The following is a 25,326-nucleotide window of genomic DNA, read 5'->3' on the forward strand; positions in this document are numbered from 1 at the left end:
TCCGTACCTCTACAATCCCTTCCAGACATCTCACCCGGTCAAAGGGATTTGGCAAGACAGGAAGTTTCAAAACTCCTGGAAAAAGAGCCATCCAAACAGTGCCGGCAGACCAAGTAGGATCCGCTTCTACTCAAGATTCTTTTGGTCCCCAAAAGGACGGGATATTGGAGACCAATACTAGACCTAAGCAGACTAAACAAGTCTGTCAAAAGGCAAGATTCCGGATGGTCACGCTAATCCATTCTGCCCTTTCTGGGCAAGGACAACTGGATGTGCTCTATAGACCTTCAAGATGCGTACTATCACATGAAGATTCACAGACGCTCCAGAAGGTTTCTCCGCTTTCGGCTGGGAGCCAGTCATTACCAATTCAGAGCACTGCCCTTTGGCCTCACTTCAGCCCCCAGAGTGTTCACCAAATGCATGGCAGTGGTCACAGCTCACCTGAGACGCCGAGGATTCCAGGTGTTTCCTTATTTGGACGACTGGCTCCTCTCCGCCACCTCAAGCTTCAGCTTCTTGGTCCAGAGACTACACCCTACAGCTTTGCAAGAGACTAGGAATTTCGGTAAATTTCGAAAAATCCTCTCTGCTGCCTTGCCAATCTATCACCTTTATAGGCGCAGAATTAAATACCGTCAAAATGTTAGCCAGGCTAACAGATCAAAGGATTCTGGACATCCAGAAATTTGTTCAGCTTCTGTTACAAAGCAACAAGATCAAAGCCAGGTTTGTCTTGAAAGTTCTAGGCCTAATGGCTGCGGCCATTGTTCTTCTTCCACTGGCTCGCTTCCACATGCGTCTCTTGCAGTGGATGTTATTCACGCAGTGGTCGTACCACGATCTGCCCATGAGACACGAAATCTTGGTAACACAGTCGTGCAGGGCTCATCTACGATGGTGGATATCTTCCCTCTTCTTCATCAGGGCCGACCCTTTGTTCCCCTCCTCCAGTTGCCACAGTCACCACGGATGCCTCTCTGATCGGGTGGGGGGGCATTATCAGGGCAGGATGGTCCACGGGACGTGGCAACCCATAGAATACCACCTGCACATAAATGTCCTGGAGATGAGCAGTGCTTTTAACGTTGCAAGCCCTCGACGACTTTCTTCCCACAGGGACTATTGCAGTACAGACGGACAACATGTCCGTGGTCTGGTACATCAACAAACAGGGCGGAACCAGGTCCTATCCCTTATGTCGAGAAGCTCTCAGACTTTGGCAATGGGCGATCTCTTCTCAGCGGTTTCTGATAGCAACGCACATCCCCGGCAGGTCCAACCTATTGGCGGACAGGCTAAGCAGATCTATTCTGATGCCTCACGAGTGGTCTGTCAATCAATCTGTAGTGGATCAGATTTTTCTGAAGTGGGGCACCCCTTGTTGCGATCTTTGCTACCCCTCAAAACAGCAAGTGCCCAGATTACTTCACACTATTTCCTCTTCCAGGCCAACCCTTGAGAGACTCTCTAACCCAGGATTGGCCTCGGGGACTTCTTTATGCTTTTCCTCCCTTTCCATTGATTCCACAAGTCATTCAGAAAGCCACCGTTTTGAGAGCCAAATTGATCCTCATTGCTCCATATTGGCCTCGACAAATTTGGTTTCCGTCTCTACATCATCATCTTCTGGTGCAGCCCTGGCATCTGGACCCAGTTCCGGATCTTTTGATCCACCAGTCGGGTCAGCAGCACCGGGCCATTCATTCTCTCAACCTCACTGCTTGGTTGCTCCACTTCCTTCCCTAGCCAGGCTACCAATGATTTCTGACTCAGAGACATTTTAGTGTCTTCTTTAAAGTCGTCCACTAGAACTGTTTATGCTAGCAAGTGGCGACGTTTTTCGATTTGGGCAAACGCCAGAAATATTGATCCTTTACCGCTCCTGTACATTCTGTTTTGGATTTCCTGGCGGAGGTTTTCATTCGGGATCTTCGTCATCTACAGTCAAAGTACAACTGGCTGCTATTTCCAAGTATCATGTTGGCTTGCATGACAATAACATCATGTCTCATAGGTTATGCAAAGCCTTTTTAAGAGGAGTTTTCTCCTAAAACCGCCTGTGAAACATCCTCCTCCGCAATGGGATCTAAACTTAATGTTGGCATCCCTAATTCTACCTCCTTTCGAACTGTCTGCTACGTGTTCTTTAAAGTTATTGACGTGGAAAACTATATTTTTACTGGCTGTTACTTCTGCAAAAAGAGTTTCTGAGATTCAGGCCCTCTGTATTCGTTCACCTTATCTGGTTTTTCATAAGGATAGGGTTTCGCTCAGAACTAACCCTTCCTTTCTTCCCAAGGTTGTATCTCAAACCAATATTAACCAATCTATTGATCTACCAGTTTTCTTTCCTAACTATTCTGACAGAGCTGAACAGAAGCTGCATTTTTTGGATGTTCGTCAGCTCAGGTACTACTTGCATAGGACTAAGCAAATTAGAAAATCAGACCAATTGTTTGTCTCCTATGCAGAAAACAGGTTAGGTCTTCCAGTTTCTAAAGTGACCTTATCTAGATGGTTGACTTCCACCATTTCTTATGTGTACTCTCTAAGGGGCAAACAACTATCTTCTAAGCCAAAAGCACATTCGACCAGGAGTCTATCTACTTCTGTAGCCTTTCAGGATAGACTTCCCATTGACACTATTTGTGCAGCAGCTACTTGGGCCACGCCTCATACCTTTGTGTCTCATTACAAGTTGGATTTGGCCTCCAGAGATAGGGCCAGTTTTGGTTCCACAGTTCTCAAGAGTCTGTTCCATTGAGCCACCCGGGATACAGGTGCTAGGGACGCGGTCCCATCCAGCAAGAATGAAGGCGAGATTGACAACTTAACATTTAGAAGTTATGTACCTACCATAACGTTCCATGTTAGTTGTCTTCTCTCACCTTCTTTCTTGCGTCCCTCCCTCCTTCCCCCTGGCCTGGACAGATCTTGGAGAGTTCCTATTAGATTGCTTCCTCTGGAGCATTGTTATGAGGACTTCTTTTAGGAACCATGGTTCCTAATTATGTTAGGATAGTCTTTAGCAGGGTTAGTTAGCTGCCAAACGAGATCTGAGGTAGTTCCGCCTTGCATCATGGGATATAGGGTTGCCTCGAGCTGGTAAAAGGAGTTCTCGAGCTAAAGCAAGTGCCGAGTCGGAGCCGAGGATCGGCTCCGAACCCATCCAGCAAGAAAGAAGGCGAAAGAAGACAACTAACATGGAACGTTATGGTAGGTACATAACTTCTAATTTCTTGGCATTGAGCTTGAGCCCATGGCTCTGGCACCAAGCATCTGTTTCTGTAAGGCCCTTTTATAGAGTATGGTGGTTAGTGGCTGCTTTCCTGACGGTCAAAGGATTCGGAGTGTTTCCATAACTAGACTGGCTCCTCACTGCCCCCTCCATGCATCTCCAACAGTCTAGGGGCTATTTGTTTCATATTTGCCAGTTGCTGGGGATAAAATAAATTATGCCATGTCAAGCATGACACCAGTTCAGAGCCTGGAGTTCATTGGTGCATATGTGAACGCAATAATGCAGTTCGCAGTATTGACAGCTCATCGCATAACCACACACTGATTTCAGGTTCACCAGATTCTTTCCCATCCATCTCCTCCAGCCAGATTTGTTCTTCAAACGCTGGGGTCTGTGGCAGCAGCCATAGTATTACTTCCTTAGCATGACACTATGTGCATCGTTCTTCAGTGGACTAGAGCTGTTCGGTGATCTATTCAACAACCTCTCTTCCAGTTAAACGTACTCCTATCTGCAACTGCCACATCACTGGTGGATCCAGTTGGGTGACATTGATCTAGGCCATTCCTTTGTTTTACAGCCCCAATGGCCCCATTTACTCCGGATGCCTCCCAGCTGGGGTGGGGGGGTATTTCATGAGAAGGACCGATTTGCATATCATTGTACTGGAGATGAGCAGCCTTGTTAATGTTGCAGACATTCCAAGATGCTCTTCTAGGGACTGTTGCTATTTTGACCAACAGCATGTCTCTTGTCTGGTACATCATCAGACAAGGGGGATCCCGATCTTACCCTCTGCAGAGAGGCCATGAGAGTGTGGCAGTGGACAATCTCCTCAACCCGTTTTCTAGTTTCAGTGCACATACTGGGGAAAACCAACATGTCGGCAGACAAATTAAGCAGGTCTATTTTGTTGCCAGAAGAGTAGTCTCTCAGTCTGTGGCTGAAGAGATTTTTCGTCGTTGGGGCCAACATTATTGTGACACCTCTGCTTTCCTCCACAACAACAAATACAGTAAGCATTTTCCTGATACCCCCTCAGGGGTATTCACCAAAAGATGCGCTCTAGTCCATGTTGGTTTATCTGGTGGTCTCCCCTTGATTCCCAAATTTATATAGAAAGCAACCCAGTTGAAAAGCTCTGTCATCCTCATTTGCCCCCTATTGGCCTCAACAGGTTTGGTTCCTCTTCCTGTGGTCTCATCTTCGTTATCCTCCATGGATACTGAAACCCTTTCCAGATCTCATCTCCTCTCACAACCCTTCAGGGATGAACCATCCCAGTATCCAGGCCCTCAAACTAACCACATGGTTTCTCTACTGCAAGTGATAGTCCGTAAGACCAGGCTTGCCTCCCGAGTACATACCATAATGATATCCTTACAAAAAGATTTTATCAAGAAGGTTTACAAGAGGAAATGGAAAAGATTCTTCCTTTGGGCATAGAAAAATTATGTTGGCCCCCTTTCCTGGCTTGGTTTCTGCTATCCTTTACTTTGCTCACTTTAGAGGAGGAGTTATTTTTTCTACAATTAAATTGCAATTGGCTGTCATTCCTAATTTTCATACAGGAGAAAGGAATTATTCCTTGGCCTCTTCCAAGTTATGTAAAGCTTTTCTTAGAGAAAATTTTCTCATCAGTCCACAGATGAAGGATTCTTCTCCATGACAGCCATGATACAAGGCCCATCAAAAAACGCTTTGAACCTTCAGCAAAATATTACCCAAATTTTTATGGTAAATGGTCTCATTTCTTGGATCTATTCTCACCAAGTCATTTTCCCACTTCAACCACCCAAGTCTCACTCAACTAGATCCATGGCTACTTTATCTGCTTTTTAGTCAAGAACATCTAATTTGAAGTTGTTAAATCTCGCCGTTTATTCTCACTGATGGGTTCGGAGCCGTTCCTCTGCTCCGACACGACCGATAGCAAAGCTCAAGGTTTGCCAGTAGCTCCAGACCAAGCCCCTTATCCCACAATGCGCTGCCGGAATTACCTCAGATCTAGTTTGCCACGGCAAGAGAGATCTCTGTGATCTAGCTAGCTTGGACCATTTGTGAGAAAAAAAACAGCAAGTTTGATAAAAAAAAACTTTCTTTTTGTCTTAGAGATTTTCATATAGATAGTTGTGTGTTAGTGTTTAAATTTTTAATACTAGAATCTGTAGTTTCGGATAGTTAGTGCGCTGTTAGCTTAGTTGTTTTGTGTGGGCCTTTTAGCCCTATTTAGAGTTATTAATCTCTATTTTCTAATAGTCAAGGTTTTTCTCTGTGGGCCTCTTTAGCCCTCTATTTGTAAAATATAGTTTATTGTTATAGATAGTACCCGGGTTGGGCTTAGTTGCTTGTGGGTCTTTACAAGGAAAGTAAGGACTTTACTGTATTAGTCTTTTCAGTATACTGGTTTGTTTTACATTTACTATGTCTGATGAGAAGGAAAAGTCCCATCCTAAATCAGGATTCAAGAAATGCCCAGATTGTGGGCAGAAAATGTCAGTCACTGACGGACACATTCAATGTGTCTACTGTCTGGGGGCTAAACACTTCCAAGACACTTGCAGCATTTGCCATACTTTTTCTTCGAGTCTTTTCTTAGTCTTCTTGATGAGAAGGAGGAAGCTAATAGACAGGGGATTACTGCAGCATTCCTTTTCTGAGGTGTTGAGTAGCCATGAAGGCAATAGCACATCCTCCAAGTCCACAAAGTCTTCAGATCCCAAAGAGGCAAAAAAGGCAAAAACTTCAGAGGGAGGGTCATCGGTTCCACAGACTTTGGAACAGAGTGTACCTTTGATTCAGAGCCAGCTCTCAGTATTGGAGCTGGTCTCTGAGGTTCCCTCTTCTCCTCTGCTCCAGTCAGCACCTTAGGTGCATTCATCTAAGTCCTCAGTCAGCCTTTCAGATTTGGACATGGATCGGCTAGTGCAGAAGCTTTTACAGGCACCAGGACTTGCCAAATTGTTGTTGGCCCCTACCAGCTCGTCTGTGCCGAAGACCATAGAACCAGATTTGTCTACTCCTTCTCCGAGCCATACTGGACTCTCTGAGCAAAAGGAAACTGAACCGATGGTTGTCGAACCCTTGGAGCCGATACCCGCACCGGTGTTATCGGCTCCATCTACTCAGATGTCCTTGATGCCGACTGAGGACTCTAGGAGCCGACGCTCTCCTATCGGGTCCGGGGAGGATAGTCGGACCAATTTGTCTATGCAGACTCTTCATCTCGGGGCTTTGGCTCGGATGAGCTCGGCTCCTACCTCTGGCTTGGAGGCAATGGTTTCGGTGCGGGAGGAGTGGACGGTACTTTGGGGTCAGTCTTCTCCTTCTCGTCGGAGCCATGGTGCCTTCGATGCTATGAGGAGAGTCCTGTCTCCAAAGACATCAGCATCGGTTCGGCCTTCCCTCTCCCCTCAAGCTCCTGTCTGCTTCTTCGTCCCCTTGATCCCCCTTTGAGGATATCTCCTTTGCAGAGATACTAGAGATCCTTAGTCAGAGGGGCGATTGGCAGTCCAAGACCCCTACTGAGGACGAGTCCATGCTCTTGAAGGCTTTTGGGTTTCAACCTTCCACTTGTTGGGTGTCTCCGCCTTATGACAAGCTCATGGAACTGATCTCTCGTAAGGCATGGGAGTCACCGGAGGCCATGTAACCTGTTCCTCACAAGCCAAATAAATTCATGTCTGCCCCAGTGGACAAGCCATTTTTGACAAAGGGAGTGCCTGCTGATGCCATGGTGGTAGCTGTAGCCACCAAAAAGGAAGTGTCTGAGACATCCGCATCTGTCCATCCTCCTAACAGAGATTCTAGGATCATGGATAGATAGGGGAAATGCAAGTTTAGTTCAGCGGCTTTTTCTCTGCGATCACTTATCTACTTAACCTATTTTACGAGACTGCAAAGAGATCTTCTGAAAGAGCTAGGAGATGCTCTCCAGGGTATGGTAGCTACAGGGGTGGCCGACAAAGTCAATGCCCAGCTTGCTACCCTAAACTCAGTGGTAAACTCGTCCATGCATCTCATATCCTATGCAGCTGATGGTATGAGTAGAGCCGCTAGTTCGGGCATTGCTCTTGGAAGACAAGCCTGGATGCGTCTCTATTCCTTTGCGGAACCCTTTAAGTCTTCCTTTATCAACACCCCATTCGATAGCTCATCACCATTTGGGCTTAAAGTAAAGGAAACTTTAACCAGGTGTGAGCAGGAAGGCGCAAGGCCTTATCTGCCGTTGGAGTCTGTTTTTCTACCCCTACTCGGCCCTACCCCAAGGGCACTAGGGTAGGGAAAATGTGGTTCTGAAAAGCACAGGGAGCCTTTCAGGACATGTGGAGTAACCCCCTCCGGAGGCAGAGGAGGGGGGTTATAATGGAAGACGCCCCCCCCCCCCGGCAGAGGGAGTCCGCAGCAACAGGCGACAGGGGTTAGTTCTACAGTCAACCCTACCCAGCGCCCCTGAATGGGGGGCCCGAATTGTTCGGCTCTGGAAGTTGGGGGTCACTTGTCTTTGTACCCAGAAGCCTGGCTAAACATAACATCAGATCTGGAGTAGGGACTTCATTTGTCAGTAACCTGTGGGTCTTGGATCAGATATCGTATCCGAACCGGCAACTTGTAACATAGCTATGGATCCGAGCTCCTAGCTCCTCCCCTCACCCATAATCCCCTGCCAACCTCCTATTACCTCCGATCTAGTTTGCCCCGCTTGAGTGTATAGTTAGATTTTAGAGCTCCTAGCGTTTATCAACAGATAAGTGAATTTCTTCATCTTTTTTGTCAAACTTTGTATTTGTAATTTGTGTGAGTGGTTAGGTTCCTATTTAGTTAAATTTTTTTTGGTTTTCACCCTCCCCTCGCTGGTCGTTAGTGTGTCTGCGTGTGTTTGTGTTTGGGGCCTGTGTGCTTGTGTAGTGTACTTTAGTTTTGGGTATGGCAGAGGCCCAAAACCTATTTTTTCTAAATGCTCTCTCCAGCTGATGGCCACACTCTGTGTGTTCGGTGCCTTGGGGTTGAACACCTCTCTTCAGGATGTACAAATTAATGCAGCGTTCAACCCCAGGGCACTGAAAGAGCAGAGGTCGAAGCTTGTCCTGGCGGGTCTTTTGCCTCAGGATTCGGCTACGGCCTTCGCTCCTCCCGTGGCACCTCCTCAGCCTGTGGTGGTAGCCACTCCTGTCCCCCTTCCCCCGGCCGGGATTCAAACTCCGACTAAAGCGCCGGAGGACAGTGAAGCAGGAGGGAGAAGCACCACAAGCGGCGGGCCGAGGCCTCCACTTCGCCCCCCCCAGGCTAAGCAGGCTTCTCCCTCCATGGCTTCCAGGTCTCCTCCTCCTCGGCTCCGATCTTCTTGCTTCTCCCCGGGACCCAAGGAGGAGACCCGATCTCCGTCTAGGTCATCGAGGCGGCACTCCAGGCCTGCCTCGGTGGCCTCTTCGAGATCTACATACAGCCTGTCAGATGCAGACTTGGACCGGATGATGCGAAGGTTCATCCAGGCCCAGCTGCAGAAGGGAGTCCTCTTGCCTCCCCCCGCTTCAGGGGGGAGCTCAACCCCTTTCTTTGCTACGATTGCTCCTTCTCCGACCCGCTTTCTGGGTTCGGAGCGTTCCGTGCCGGGCAGCGTCAGAACCGGGGGTGGGTCGGCACCGACAGTACTGGGTACTTCGGATCTGACCCTGCCCTAGAGTTTGTCGGTTCCATCGTCAGATCCGACCTCTTGGAGCTGTGGGCTGAGCTTCATATCCGAGGGTTTCAGTGTGCCTTCGACTCCGTCCAGGTCGGAGCACACTGGTCCCTCTGATCCGACTGTCTCGGTGCCGGTTCCGATCCCTTGATTGGATCCGAGTGGGAGTCTACTTTCGGAGCCCAGGGAGAGCGGCTCCCCCTCGGCCTTCGATGCAGTGGAGAGGGCTCTGTCGAGAGCATCCAGACCCCCGGCCCTTGCCTCAGCTCCACTCTGCACTCTCACTCTGCTGGGTCAGGCTTCCATCACCCGGCCACAGGGACAGCCTGCTTCGATGTCCCAGGTTGTTCCATTGGAGCAAGATATTGCTGGCGAGACTTCCTCGGACAGCCCCCATCTCCCCCCCGAGGAAGCGCCTCACAAGCACTAGTGTAAGAGGAGGCACGTGGACTCCCCCGAGTCCTTAACAGAGGACACAGACTTGGATGAAGGGGAAGGCTCCCCAAGGTCACCCCTTGAGGATGTTTCCTTTGGAGACATCATGGAAATGCTTAGGATCAGAGGTGGGTGGTCTGCCCCCAAGGCTTCCTCTGACGAGTCCGTGTTCCTGGAAGCATTCGAAGCAGGCCCAGTCTACCTCTTGGGTGTCCCCTCCGGCCGACCCCCTGGTGTACCTTATTACCACCAGGGCGTGGAAGTAGCCGGACACTGTGGAGCCAGTCCCTAAACGCCTGGACAGAATACTGAGCCCCCCCCCCCCCACCGCAGACTGGTCCTACTGGAGCAAGGGTCCCCCCGTAGATGCCATGCTGATGGCAACCACGAAGAGGGAACTAGCTCAGGAGAGCCCCTTGGTCCATCCACCGAGCAAGGAGTCCTGCTCGATGGATCGCCTTGGGAAGCGGGTTTTTAGTTCAGCGACCTTCTTGGAAAGGTCTCTGAACTATATGGCACATGTCATCAGGATGCAGCAGGATCTTATCAAAGAATACGCCCCCCCCCCCCCCGAGTCCATGTCGGCGGAGGACAAGTAGTTGTACTCCACTCGAATGGCCACTCTAAGGTCCATCTCCAATACCTCTCTGCGGCTTTTGTCCCACGCTACTGAGGGAGTCACTAGAGCTAGCGGAGTGGGCCTAGTCATGAGACGACAGGCCTGGCTCCGGCTTTGTGACTTCGCGGAGCCTTTTAAGGCGTCCTTTGTGAACGCCCCTTTTGATGGTTCTGCCGTGTTTGGCAAGACCGTTCGCGAAACACTGGTCCAGAGCGAGAAGGATGGGAAGACGTCTGCCATCTGAGTCCGCTTCTCTGCTCCCCAGAGGTCCTTCTCGAAGAACCAAAAGGGACAGAAGAAGATGTGGTTACGGAAATCGCAACATTCCCAACCTGCTCCGGACAACCAGTCCTTCCGTGGCAGTGGAGGACAGGGAGGACGCCCCCCTAGGGGCAGAGGGACCCCGAAGAACTTTGGGTCCAGAGAATCCTTCTCTGACCGGCCCACGCAGCAGCCCTGAAGGGTTGCCCGACTGCTCTGCTCTGGAGGCAGTCGGGGGGGGCGTTTCTCGAGGCATCTGGCGGCATAGGAGTCCATCACATCAGACCGCTGGGTGCTTCGTATCATATCCAGAGGCTACAAAATTCCAATGTATCATGTCCCCAAACTCAGGAGCCTCCCCGATGTTCCACCCAATCAGAGGGAGGCTCCAGCCGCAGAAATCCAGCAGCTGTTAAAAAAGAGCCATCCAACCCGTCCCCCAAGACCAGCTCGGATTAGGGTTCTACTCCAGGTTCTTTCTGGTGCCAAAAAAGACTGGGGACTTGAGACCAATTCTAGATCTTTCTCTCTCGAACCTGTCAGTAACCAAGGAAAAATTCCGAATGGTCACTCTTCAATCCATTCTCCCCCTCTTACGGGAGAGCGATTGGATGTGCTGTATAGACCTCAACGATGCGTACTAGCATATCCTAATGGACAGATGATCCAGGAGGTTTCTCTGCTTCCGGCTGGGAGCCAGTCATTATCAGTTCAGGGTCCTTCCCTTTGGCCTCACCACAGCTCCCAGGGTGTTCACCAAAGTTTTAGCAGTGATAACAGCCCACCTGAGACTCCAGGGAATGCAGGTCTTTTCGTACCTGGACGACTGGCTTCTAACAGCCCCAACAAGACATCTACTCTGCTCAGCCAGAGATTACTTTCTCTGCCTAGCCCCCCAGTTAGGCATCACAATCAATGCGGACAAATCTTCCCTTGTTCCGACACAAGTAATAGAGTTCATAGGGGCCAGATTAGATACCAGGGATCTACGAGTCTTCCTGACTTCAGAACGACTACAGAATCTGAGATTGCATGTGCGGGCCATCCTACAATCGGAAGCTCCACCGGCGGAATTGGTCCTGAGGGCTCTGGGCTCCATGGCGGCTGCAATAACGCTTCTTCCATGTGCTCGCCTAAATATGAGGGTACTGCAGTGGACCCTTCAAGTGCAATGGTCCTTCCAATCTCATCCACCCTATCTCTATCAGCAAGGTTTGTAGGAGGGCCCTGATGTTCATCGTGCATACAGCTGCAGTCATTACAGATGGGTTATCCTGCCATCAGGCGGGTCCTCGGTCAGCCGAATTCCAAAGTCTAGGTCCGGCGTCGGTTGTTGTCGCTTCTTCCCTGATGTCAGTGCGGCAGGGGTATAAAAGAGGCAGCCAACGCCATTTTCTATAGTCTTTCTTGCCGCGCGGTGCCCGAAGCAGAAGCAGTTCGCAAGTGCCGGTCGGCCAGCTCCTGAGATTTACAAAAGTATTTCAGCCGAAGTCTTCTTTAAAGCTAAGTACCCCGTTGGGGAAACTTTTCTTGCCTCAGACCGATGTCAGACAAAGTTAATAATTGCATTTCTTGTGGGAAGCAAATACCGCATAAGGATTTCCACTCTTTCTGTATACCTTGCTTAGGGCCAGACCACGATGTCTTGGCCTGCAGTTTTTGTGCTAGGTTCAACAAGCGTACTATTAAGTGCCGGGCGGAGTTCGCCCTTCATTATTTTAGCAAAAAATTTAATTATATCATGTCGGATACACCGACACCAGTTTTAAGCAAAAGACACAAAGACAAGGACCGACATCCGAGGTCTGCACCTAGTACTGAGACCACGCTTAGGCTGACTACTGGTTCTCCGGTTCTCAGCGAGGCGCCTACGCAGCCCCTGACTACCGATGAAACTATTTTACCGGTGACTTCAGTACCTGAGGTCGCAGGCTCCTCTGTCTCCATTCCCACTGCAGATACCGACGCCACTCTTGGCGGGGAAACTGAAAATTTAGTCAGGCCTGCCATTTCTGAAGGCGTCTTCAGGTCTTCCACCTTCTCTATTAAATACTTCACTAAATCCAAAACTGCCATGAAAACTAATAAAACAGGGTCCTCAGACCTCCTCTCAAGGCCCCATGCCTAAAAAGCAGATGCTTAAAATGGCTGAGGATTTGATGACTCTCATCAGGGGTTCTCAACCCCCCTCTGACAAAAGACCCAGATTGGAGGAAGACTACCCTTCCTCAGACCAGACTTCTATTACCTCAGACCATTCTGAGGACCAGGATTATGCCTATTCCCCTTTCGAAGATTCTGATGCTGAGGAGTCTATTCCCTTGTTCTCCCCCCCTGAGGACTACTCTTTTGGGGAAACCCTGCATACATTGAGGGAACACTTCCACTGGGAAGGCCAAGATTACTCAGATTCCAAGAAAAGGCTCAGGGAATTTCTACTGCTCCCCCAGCACAGGCCCCTGGCTATCCCTCCTGTTTTAGATATTTTGGATGATGTGTACGCAGAAGCCAGCCTTAATCCACATTCTTTACCTCCAGCCCCTGTTAAACCAGACAGGTATTACCGGGTTCCTAATTCTCACCAGTTCCTTTATAAAAGCCATACTGCTGACCCAGAAACTATTTCACAGGGTCCCAAGGGAATAAAGGCCTCTACTGCTAAAAACCCTTTACCTTCTGAAAGAGATTCCAGACCATTAGAAAGGTGGGGGAAAATGTGTATACATCTGCTACTTTAACCATGAGGGCATTAAACTGTCAATTTCATATGTTAAAGTACCAACAGTTTTTGTTATCTCAGTTGAAAAGCAAAATGACACAAACAGAACAACCAGATTTGAAAGAGTTGCAGGATTTGTTGCATGGAGCAGAGCAAGTGGGTAAACATACCTTGCAGTGTGGTTTTGATGCCTTTGAGGTCTCATGCAGAGCTGCTGTCACGGGGTCTGTTATACGTAGACATGCTTGGCTCAAAGAGCAAACCTTACCAGATCATGTCAAAGCAAATTTATTAGATGCACCACTTCAAAAAGATGTATTGTTTGGTGTTAAAACTGAGGATGTACTAAAGAAAATGGAGGAAAAAGCGAACTCTATGCAAACAGTGAAAGATTTCTTGCAGGTACAACCTCTATGCTTCAGCAGAAACTGGCCTTCAAAAAATAGGTTCTTTCCAGCCATGGACAGACCTCAAAGGGGCAGATACAGATGCCCAAGGGGTAGAGGACAACCTCAAGGATCTTGCAGAGCAAGACAGTGGCAAGCACCAACCCCAAGATGTGGAGAAGATAGATCACAGTCATTTAGAAAACCGACACAATGACTTCCCCCTATGCCTGCCAAACAAAGCTTTAATGGCAGCACCTTTGGGCGGAAAACTGGCATTATTTTCAAAAAACTGGCATATTGTTACAAAAGACAAATGGATTCTGGACATTATTGACAGAGGCTACAGGCTCCACTTTCACACCCTTCCAAAAATGAGAGGCTTGCCAAACCTGCCACAAAATCAAAGGGCAGAGGCACAAAGACAAATTTCCGCTCTCATGGATATGAAAGCGATTCAAGAGGTACCTGCAAAAGAACAAGGTCAAGGTTTTTCTTCCAGACTATTCCTGGTACCAAGGAAAGACAAAGATTGGAGACCCATTTTAGACCTATCCATCCTAAACCCATATCTACAGGTGCCAAAATTCAAGATGCTCACATTACAGCAGCTTCTTCCCATGCTGGGCAAGGAGTCTTGGCTGGTAACATTGGACCTCAAGGAGACATACCTGCATGTCCCTATCAGACAAGATTGCAGAAGATACCTCAGATTTCTTGCAAGTTCAACCCATTACCAATTCTCTGCATTGCCCTTTGGCTTATCTACTGCGCCCAGAGCGTTTACGAAATGCCTGGCATCAGTAATTGCCTTCTGCAGACAAGGAATACAAATCTACCCATATCTGGATGACTGCCTGATCCAAGCGGACAGCAAGGACATTCTATTGCAGCATCTGGCGTTTATAATAAAACTGTTAAACTACCTGGGATACACAGTGAACAAAAAGAAATCAAAACTAATACCTTCTAAACAGATAATTTTCCTGGGTGCCAGCTTAAATACAACCACCCAGATGGCCTACCTCACGCCAAACAAGGGCAACTGTCTCAATACTTCAACAAAATGGCAACTTTCACCAGACTAACTGCAAGGAAAGTCTTGCAGGCTCTGGGATTTATGGCATCTTGCATCTTACTAATACCATGTGCAAAGCTGCACATGAGGAAACTACAATGGTACCTAAAAAACTTATGGTCTCAACACAGCCACAGCTTGGAAACAATTATACCACTCATTCCATGCCTTCAAAAGGAATTTTTGTGGTGGGCTCAAGCATGCCAAAGAAACACAGGTCTCCCTTTCTCTGTACCTCAAGCAACTCAAATCATCACAACGGACGCCTCAGACTACGCCTGGGGAGCACACATGGCAGATCAGTGCATTCAGGGAAAATGGTCCCAAAAAGAGAAGCACCTACACATCAACCAAAAGGAGATGCTAGCCGTGCAAAATGCTCTTATGACCTTCAAAGACCTACTGCATCCAGGCCAGCTATTGATAAGGACAGACAACACCACAGTCATGTGGTACATAAACAGTGGGGAATTCATTCATATACCCCCTGTGCAGGCAAGCCATGACCCTATGGAACACAGCACTGGAATTGCAAATCCAACTACAGGCACAGTTCCTGCCAGGGAACGAAAACACACTGGCGGACAACTTAAGCAGAAATATGACAGACCCACACGAATGGAAGTTGCATCCTCAAGTTTTCTCAAAGATAACTCAGGCATGGGGACAGCCAGACATAGATCTATTTGCTACCCACAGAAATTACCAGTTGAAAAAATTTTGTTCAAGGACCTATCATCCACAGGCCTGGAAAGTGGACGCACTCTTTCAGTTGGACAACATTGACAGCCTATGCCTTCCCGCCTCTTCCTCTACTGACCAAAGTTCTATTAAAAGCCAGAGCAGAAAGGCCACAAATGATTCTCATTGCTCCAGACTGGCCAAGACAACACTGGTATCCTCTCTTTAAGAGCCTGACACACTCCCCACCATGGATCCTGCCTCTAGTCCCTCTTCTGTTGTTCCAGCACAACTACAAAACCCTTCACAGCCAGCTCAAAACCTTAAATCTAGCTGCATGGAGAATACCTTAATTTCCTAACAGACTCTCCTCTCCAAGGAGGTGCAGGATGTCATCTTGGAGGCCAGAAGACCCTCTACCAGAAAAGCCTACTCCGCCAAATGGAAACTATTTTGTTCCTGGAATCAAGAAAAGGGCCAGAATCCTTGGGTAATAAATATACCTCAAATTTTACAGTACCTAGCTGAGATGTTAAACAGTGGCCTTTCCTTCTCCTCCATCAAGATCCATGCTTCAGCCATTTCTGCACAATACAACACAGATCCTCCTTTATTCTCACATCCTCTATTAAGGCAGTTCCTCAGAGGGGCAAAAAATATAAAACCCACAAGGAAACCACCAGTCCCAGCTTGGGACCTCAACTTCGTTTTGGAAAAGCTGACCCTGCCTCCCTTTGAGCCGGCTTCTTCAGCAGAGCTACAATACTTGTCATGGAAAACAGCCTTCCTTCTGGCTATCACCTCAGCACACAGGGTTTCTGAACTACAGGCCCTCATGGCTGTGCAACCATTCATCATTTTCCATCAAGACAGTTTCCTTACGAACCAACCCTACCTTCATGCCAAAGGTAGTATCCAGTGTAGCTTTGAATCAGACTATCCACTTACCTACTTTATATCCAAATCCACAGAACAAAGGGGAGAGACTACTACATTCCTTGGACATTCACAGACAACTTCGTTATTACTTGGACAGAACAAAGCCATTCAGGAAATCTGAGCAGTTCTTTGTGTCCTATGCTACAGGTGCTCAAGGAAAGGCTATTTCCAAGCAATTTCAAAATGGATAGCTCACTGCATACGCTTTTGTTCATTTCATGGAAAATTTGTGCCTGTATACATCAGATCCCACTCCAACAGGGCCAGAGCTACCTCTGCAGCTTTCCTCAGGGGGGTCCCTACCAAGGACATTTTGGAAGCAGCTACTTGGAGTTCAGTGCACACTTTTTCCAAGCACTACCACCTTCCACTATACTCAAAATCTAGAGCGAACTTTGCCACAGCAGTCCTGCAGGACATCCTCGCCCCTCCTAGTTCCACTTAGTGCCTACCACCCTTACTTAGCTTTGGGATTCTACCCATCTGTAATGACTGCAGCTGTATGCACGATGAACATAGTACAGTTTTGTACCTACCACAAATGTAGATGTTCGAGTGCTCATACAGCTGCAGTCCAGGTTACCCTCCCTCCGTCCCCTCTTAGGACAGGCCTTTTGACAAACACCTTTATCATACAACCTATTTGGGGTATTCTTTTATGGTGTATTTGCTTGCAACTACTGTTTTTTGATTTATCTACATTGCATGTTTGCATAATACTATGTTTTGCCTACCTTCTGGGGGCACCTGACATCTGGGGCAAGAAAAACTGAAGAAAATGGCGTCTGCTGCCTCTTTTATACCCCTGCCGCACTGACGTCAGGGAAGAAGCGACGGCGACCGATGCAGGACCTAGACATTGGAATTCGGCCAACCGAGGACCCGCCTGACGGCAGGGTAACCCATCTGTAATGACTGCAGCTGTATGAGCACTCTAACATCTACATTTATGGTAGGTACAAAACTGTACTTTATGGTGGCTCCAATCCCCAGATCCCCATATAGGCTGGCACTTCTGCACTCCTCCCCCTCTCGCCACCGTGACCACGGAAGCCTCTCGCCTCGGGTGGGGGGGGGATTAACACGGGCAGGACAGTCCAAGGCACGTGGAACGATACAGAGACCTCCTTGCATATCAACGTTCTGGAGATGAGAGCGGTGCTGTTAGCGTTGCAGGCACTTCAGAATCTCCTCCCCGTAGGAACGATTGCAGTTCAGTCAGACAACATGTCTGTTTGGTACATCAACAAATGGGGGAACCAGATCCTACCCCTTATGCCGAGAAGCCATGAGTGTGTGGGAATGGGCGATTTCCACCAACTGCTTTCTGATCGCAACGCACATTCCGAGGCGGGCCAACATTCTGGCGGACAAACTCATCCGCACCATTCTTTCCCCTTACGAGTGGTCTCTCAACCCACTAGTAGCGAAGCAGATATTTGCAAAATGGGGGCAACCCTGCTGCGATCTCTTTGCCTCTCCCTTAAATACGAAATGCGACAGCTTCTTCGCTCTGATTCCCCCACCAGGGGAAGCCCCGAGAGACGCTCTGGTGCATGCTTGGCCGCCCGGTCTACTCTATGCCTACCCTTCTTTACCCCTGATGCTAAAGCTCTTACAGAAAGCCTTGCGGTTGGGGAGCAGAATGATCCTCATTGCCCCATTCTGGCCTCTGCAAACTTGGTTCCCTTACCTGTGGTCTCATCTAGTGAATCCTCCTTGGATTCTGGATCCCACTCCTTATCTATTCTCCCATCCATCGGAATTACAGACCCCGAATCTGGTCAACCTGAAGCTGACAGCTTGGTTGCTCCAGTTCCACTCTTAGTCAGGACTCCCGGCATCTCTTCACCAAAGCCATCTTGGTGGCAGCACATAAGCCTTCCACCAGAAAAATATACCGCAGTAAATGGAGACGCTTTTCCGTCTGGGCGGAACATCATAATCTGGATCCCTTCACTGCCCTTCTACCATCCGTACTGGATTTTCTAACCGGACTCTTTCAGCAAGGAGCTAGTTGTTCGACAGTCAGGGTACAGTTGGCAGCCATCTCCCATTACCATGTGGGACATGAGACAGGTCCTTTGATGTCAGCTAAATTGTGCAAAACATTTCTCAAGGGCACCTTTCTACTCAGGCCTCCTGTCAAAGAAGCCGTACCCCCTTGGGATCTTTTTCTAGTCCTTCAAGCCTTGACCGCTTCTCCCTTTGAACCTGCTGCATCGGTTGATCTCAAATATTTGTCCTGGAAAACAGCATTCCTGGTAGCCATCTCTTCAGCCAAGAGAGTTTCGGAACTCCAAGCCCTTTCCGTAAAGCCTCCTTACTTGGTCTTCATCCGGACAGAGTGTACCTCTGGATCAATCCCTCCTTTCTTCCCAAGGTGGCATCGAAAGTAAATATCAATCAGTCCAACTTACCAGTTTTCTTCCCTAAGTATCAAAATAAAGGAGAGTACAAGCTGCATTCTTTAGATGTACACAGGCAGCTGCGTTTCTATATTCATAGGACAGCTGGTCACAGACAATCTGATCAGTTTGTCTCCTTTGCTAAATTCACTTTGGGTAAAGCCGTTTCAAAGGTCACCTTGTCACGTTGGATTTCTCAATGTATTCTTTTGGCCTACCAAGCTTCCGGGAGGCCCGCACCTGAGGGAGTCCATGCACATTCCACTCGCTCCATCTCTACTTCTGCTGCTTTTAAATCTAGAGTGCCATTGGATGATATTTGTTCGGCAGCTACTTGGGCCTCATCTCATACTTTTATTAACCACTACAAACTGGACATAATTTCTAGAGGGAGAGCATCCTTTGGCTCTGCAGTGCTCCGGAACATCCTTCCATGATGGCCGCCCAAGATTCAGGTACCTGGGGACTCTGTCCCACAGGTTGCTGACAAATGAAGTCCTTACTCCAGATTAAGAAGTTATGTACTCACCATAACGTTCCATCTGAGTAGGTGGCTTCATTTGTCTGCAAACACCCCCCCCCTCCTTCCCCCTGGCCTTCAGAACTTGGTCCTGTTATATTGTTCTAGCTATTATGCTTGTTGGAACACCTTTTCAGGTATCCATAGAGGGGCATACTTGATCTGAGGTCATAGGAGGTTGGCAGGGGATTATGGGTGAGGGGAGGAGCTAGGAGCTCGGATCCATAGCTATGCTACAAGTTGCTGTCTCGGATCCGATATTGGATCCAAGACCCACAGGTTGCAGACAAATGAAGCCACCTACTCAGATGGAACATTATGGTGAGTACATAACTTCTTAATACATGGGTACAAAGCATCATTTCCAGACGATATTTCATACCGTTCTCTACCCCCTCCCATTCCCGTAAACAGAATCCCAGATGTTCCACCCAGTATCAGGGAACAAGCAATCGTAGAGGTCCACAGATTGCTAGAAAAGAGTCATCCAACCAGTCCAGCAGACCAAGTTGGATTCGGAACTTACTCAAGATTCTTTTTGGTACCAAAGAAAACAGTGGACTGGAGACCTATTTTGGACCTCAGCAGACTCAACCAGTTCGTAAAGAAAGAGAAGTTCCAAATGGTCACGCTTCAGTCCATTCTTCCCTTCCTAGGGAAAGGCGATTGGATGTGCTCCATAGATCTCAAGGATGCGTACTATCACATAAAGATGAACAGATGCTCCAGAGATCACCTGCGTTTCTGGCTTGGAGCCCATCATTACCAGTTTCGAGCCCTGCCCTTTGGTCTCACTACAGCCCCCAGAGTGTTCACCAAATGCATGGCAGTGGTCACGGCTCACCTGAGATGTCTAGGATTCCAGGTGTTTCCATACCTAGATGATTGGCTCCTCACTGCTACCACCAGGCATCAATTGACTCTGGCAACACAATACACTCTGCCATCAATTAGGCATTACAATCAACTTCGAAAAGTCTGCCTTATCGCCATCGCAGCATACAGTTTTTATAGGAGCAGTGTTAGATACCTCAACTACCACTTCCTATCGAAAGAGTCTCACTTCTCCGCCAACACGTCAGCTCTCTGATGTCAAAGAACAAAGCTACAGCAGCAGAGGTCTTGAAGGTGCTAGGTTTGATGGCAGCAATCCTGGCTATACCACTCGCAAGGATGCATATGCAAATTCTTCAATGGCTCCTCTTTGCTCAGTGTTCTTACCAGAAACTACCGATGCACCACATGATTGTCATGGATTCTTGCAAGAGAGACCTTTGGTGGTGGTTGACGTCTCTTCATGTTACAATCTCGGAAGACCCTTTGTCAGCCCCCCCCCCCCCCAGTAGCCACGTATGCTTCCCTGATGGGGGGGGCATTTTTAGGGAAAGACTGCCCAAGGCACATGGACAAATCAAGAGTCACATCTGCACATCAATGTTCTAGAGTTGAGAGCGGTACTTCTGGCTTTGCAGTACTTTCAGGGCTCTCTCCCTCTAGGAACTATTGCAATTTAGACTGACAACATGTCAGTAGTCTGGTACTTAAACAGCAAGGCGGAACCAAGTCTTACCCCCTTTGTTGAGAAGCCCTCAGGGTCTGGCAATGGGCTGTGTTGTCCCAGCGTTTTCTGTTAGCAATGCACATCCCGTGGAAATCCAACGTGATAGCGGACAAGCTAAGCAGGGCGATATTGCTCCCTCACGAGTGGTCTCTCAAACAACAGGTTGCGGAGTTGATTTTCCGCAAATGGGGCCAGCCTTGCTGCAACCTCTTTGCCAGCCACATCAATTCAAAATGCAGAAGCTACTTTGCCCTAATACCACCTCCCGGTCATTCACTGAGAGATGCACTTTTACACGATTGGCCCCCGGGTCTCTCTTATGCATTCCCACCCTTACCATTGATACCCAGATTTTTACAGAAAGCAAAATTATTGGGAAGGACTGCTATCCTCGTAGCCTCCTACTGGCCTCGACAGATTTGGTTCCCATTTCTCCACCATCATCTGTTGGAAGATCCATAGATCCTGGACCCAATTCTGGACCTTCTGATGCACCTGTCAGGGAACATCCATCCTTCACTGCAGTCCCTGAAACTGACTGCTTGGCTAATCCACTTCCCCAAATTGCCAGGCTTCATTCAATTTCAGAACATACAAGACAAATTCTCTTGTCTTCTCACAAGCCATCTACCAGGAAATTTTACGGCAGTAAATGGAAAAGGTTCTCAATTTGGGCCAACATGCAGAAAATTGACCCTTTCTGAGCTCCGCTGTCATCCATTTTAGAATTTTTGACCAAGATTTTTAAGGAAGGGGCAGCAGCTGCTACAGTTAGAGTCCAGTTAGCTAAAAACCAAGAAAACAAAAAAACTACTAAAAATCAAAAGAAAAACGAGTTGAATGGTAGGAGAAAGCTGAAATAAGCAAGTACGAATAACATAAAGCTAAAGCAACTAAAAACTTTAATTTGGTAAGCGCTTTCAGTGGTAAAAATATTCCACCTTCTTCAGACCCAGAACAACATAAAACTGATGCTTATATAGCTTGTAGTTAATTATCAATTAGTCATTCAATCAACCAATAAAAATAAAACCAGATAAAAGTACAATATTTAAACAGTATGAAACCTGCTCTAAAATGTTACAATGTTAAGTACATAATACTCAATTTATAAATAACATTAAATATATATGTATAACATGTGTAAATGTTATACTAAAAAAATCACATTTTAAAAAGCTACTAGGGCAAAACTGAAAATGTATAGTATGTGATAATGACATAAATTTACTGTAAGAACTAAGATATTTAGCTAAATATAGACACACAAAATATATAGTAATATGTAAAAAATAAATAATTAATTGCATGCTGGTTAAAGACCAAAATCTGATCATAATACTGAATATATGACCAAAAACAAAGTCCATATTTTTATATATATAAAACTGTGTAAATGTTACTATGTTTCAAACTTAATCAACAAAAAGGTACAGTATCAAATTCGAAATCTTTTATGCAAAATTAATGTTATCTATTTTAAGCTTTTAATTTTAACACGCTTTTAATAGACACAAATTCATTTAAACCAGGGAAAATATATGCAGCCATTTTGATTTGCCAATACAACTCATTTTGTTCTAATAAAAGTTGCCAAGGCCCCCCCCCCCCCCTCAGGTCTAAAAGTGTTTGGTGTACAACCAAAAATAAAAACTCATGTGTTGGAAATTGTAAAATATGCCGAGCAAGAGCATTGTTAACATCACCTTTAGTAACAGCATAACAATGCTTGTATATACTTTGTTTTAGTTTCCGCTCGGTCTTACCTATATAAAATGAGGGACAAACCTGACAGCAAGCTGCATATACTACAGCTTTGGACTCACAATTAAAGGAGCCATTTATTGTATAGTGTTTGTTAATATTGATGTCAGTAGTCACTTGAATGTGTTTACACTGTGTGCAATGCCCACATTTACGCATACCTTTATGTACCCGCTTGTTTGTACCTAGATGCTCATTCTTATGCCTTTCCAACAGATTTTTAAGGTTAAAACCCGTTCTAAAAGTGAAGCGGGGTCTGATACCTAGCTTAGTACAAGTGGACGGTTCTTCCAAAATTAATGCCCAATTTTTTATAAAAATCTCTTTGACTCTTGCCGTGTCAGCTGAAAAAGTAGATAGGAAACTGAGATGTAATAACGTGACACTGTCATCGTTTTTGTCATGCTGTCATGTAATTAGATTAGTATTGGTAGTAATACCTTCCTTATATGCTCTACTAGTTAAAATAGGTTTAAACCAACCTGTGGATCTCTTACCTTTAACTTCTGTAAGTGTTTCTAAAAATAATTTGATAGGATACCCCCTACTTGTGAATATGGACTTCATCTTGTTACATTCTAAGTCAGTCAACATCTTCAGTAACCATCCGTGCAGCTCTCACCAACTGGCCTTTAACAACTGCCCTTTTCTGGTGATATGGATGTTCACTAGTATAGTGCAGGAAGGCATTGGAGTAGGTTGGTTTCCCATAAATGGTAGCTTTATACTGCTTGTTATACCTGTCATTAATCAGTTGTACATCAAGATATGTTATGCTATCTACCCCTACTTGATAAGTGAATTCAAGAAAATTGGTTTTGTTGGTAATATGTTGTATGAATCCTTCGTTCAGTTTGATGTCACCTTGCCATACCAGACACATGTCGTCTTGGTATCTGGTGTACCATAGTACATTTTCCTGAAAAACACTATCAGGGAACAAAAAATTGTTCCCAATATGCCATGACACTGTTGGCGAAACTGGCACCACATGGGGACCCCATGGCTACCCCTTTGTTTTGTAAAAATATATTCTTGTCAAACATTATATAGTTATTAGAAAGAATCAGATCCAAAAGTGTTTCAACCAGACATATTTTATCATGCTCTACATTCTTGGACAACATAAATTCTCTCACCCATTCTATACCCAATTGGTGGGGGATGACTGTGTATAGATCTTTTACATCGATCGTAACAAAAATGTTGTTGTCCTTATACTCCAAGTTGCTAATATTATCCAGGAAACTCCATGAATCACGACATATTTGTAACTCCTGGTTAATAAGTGGTTTAAGAATACTATCTACCAATTTAGCACAAGCAAAAGTAATCGAACCCCTACCATCAACAATGGGTCAAAAAGGGGGGGGTTCCTAATATCCTTGTGTAGTTTTGGAGTCCCAAAAATACTAGGAATTCTAGGTGCTGCCATAGAAAGATACTGAAAGGTGTCTATATCAATAGACCCTTCCAGAAATAAATAGTCAAGAGAAGTTCTAATGTGCCTGTATGCAGTATTAACCTGATGTAAACTAGCAGGGGTATATACCTCAGAATCCATGTGTTCACGCATCTTACTAATGTAGTTAGACTGATTCATAAACACCATGCCCCCTCCCTGGTCCGGCTTCATAACTCTAATACCACAATTGTGTATCAAGTCGATGTATTGTTTGCGAATTCTTCAATGGCTCCTCTTTGCTCAGTGGTCTTACCAAAAACTACTGATGCACCACATGATTCTCATGGATTCTTGCAAGAGAGACCTTTGGTGGTGGTTGACGTCTCTTCATGTCACAATCTCGGAAGACCCTTTGCCCCCCCCCCCCAGTAGCCACGGATGCTTCCCTGATTGGGGGGGGGGGCATTTTTAAGGAAAGACTGCCCAAGGCACATGGACAGATCAAGAATCACATCTGCACATCAATGTTCTAGAGTTGAGAGCGGTACTTCTGGTGTTGCAGTACTTTCAGGGCTCTCTCCCTCTAGGAACTATTGCAATTTAGACGGACAACATGTCAGTAGTCTGGTACTTAAACAGCAAGACAGAACCAAGTCTTACCCCCTTTGTTGAGAAGCCCTCAGGGTCTGGCAATGGGCTGTGTCATTTCAGCGTTTTCTGTTAGCAATGCACATCCCGGGGAAATCCAACGTGATAGCGGACAAGCTAAGCAGGGCGATATTGCTCCCTCACGAGTGGTCTCTCAAACAACAGGTTGCGGAGTTGATTTTCCGCAAATGGGAAGCCAGCCTTGCTGCAACCTCTGCCAGCCACATCAATTCAAAATGCAGAAGCTACTTTGCCCTAATACCACCTCCCGGTCATTCACTGAGAGATGCACTTTTACATGATTGGCCCCCGGGTCTCCTTTATGCATTCCCACCCTTCCCATTGATACCCAGATTTTTACAGAAAGCAAAATCATTGGGAAGGGCTGCTATCCTCGTAGCCCCCTACTGGCCTCGACCGATTTGGTTCCCAATACTCAACCATCTGTTGGAAGATCCATGGATCCTGGACCCAGTTCTGGACCTTCTGATGCACCTGTCAGGGGACATCCATCCTTCACTGCAGTCCCTGAAACTGACTGCTTGGCTAATCCACTTCCCCTAATTGCCAGGCTTCATTCAATTTCAGAACATACAAGACAAATTCTCGTCTTCTTACAAGCCATCTACCAGGAAATTATACGGCAGTAAATGGAAAAGGTTCTCAATTTGGGCCAACATGCAGAAAATTGACCCTTTCTGAGCTCCGCTATCGTCCATTTTAGAATTTTTGACCAAGATTTTTAAGGAAGGGGCAGCAGCTGCTACAGTTAAGAGTCCAGTTAGCTGCCATCTCAAATTTTCACCTTGGGTTTGGTGGCTCAAATGTTATGGGCCATAAATTATCTAAGACTTTTCTTAAAGGTGTTCTTCACATGAGACCTCCTATCAAAATTCCCTATTCTCCCTGGAATTTAAACTTTATGCTGTCAAATTATTCTTCACCCTTTTGAGCCAGCATCATCTTCTGATCTCAAAT

General features: G+C 46.7%; 1 protein-coding gene across 1 annotated transcript in view; it reads left to right on the top strand.

Moving 5' to 3' along the window:
• USP9X (ubiquitin specific peptidase 9 X-linked) overlaps positions 1-25,326 on the top strand; it is a 5,037,693-nt gene that overhangs the window by 1,692,763 nt on the left and 3,319,604 nt on the right. The gene's annotated exons all lie outside the window — the stretch shown is intronic.

The sequence above is a fragment of the Protopterus annectens genome, chromosome 5.part0 (genome assembly GCF_019279795.1).
Source record: "Protopterus annectens isolate FY-2018-M chromosome 5.part0, PAN1.0, whole genome shotgun sequence".
NCBI classification, from domain to species: Eukaryota; Metazoa; Chordata; order Ceratodontiformes; family Protopteridae; genus Protopterus; species Protopterus annectens.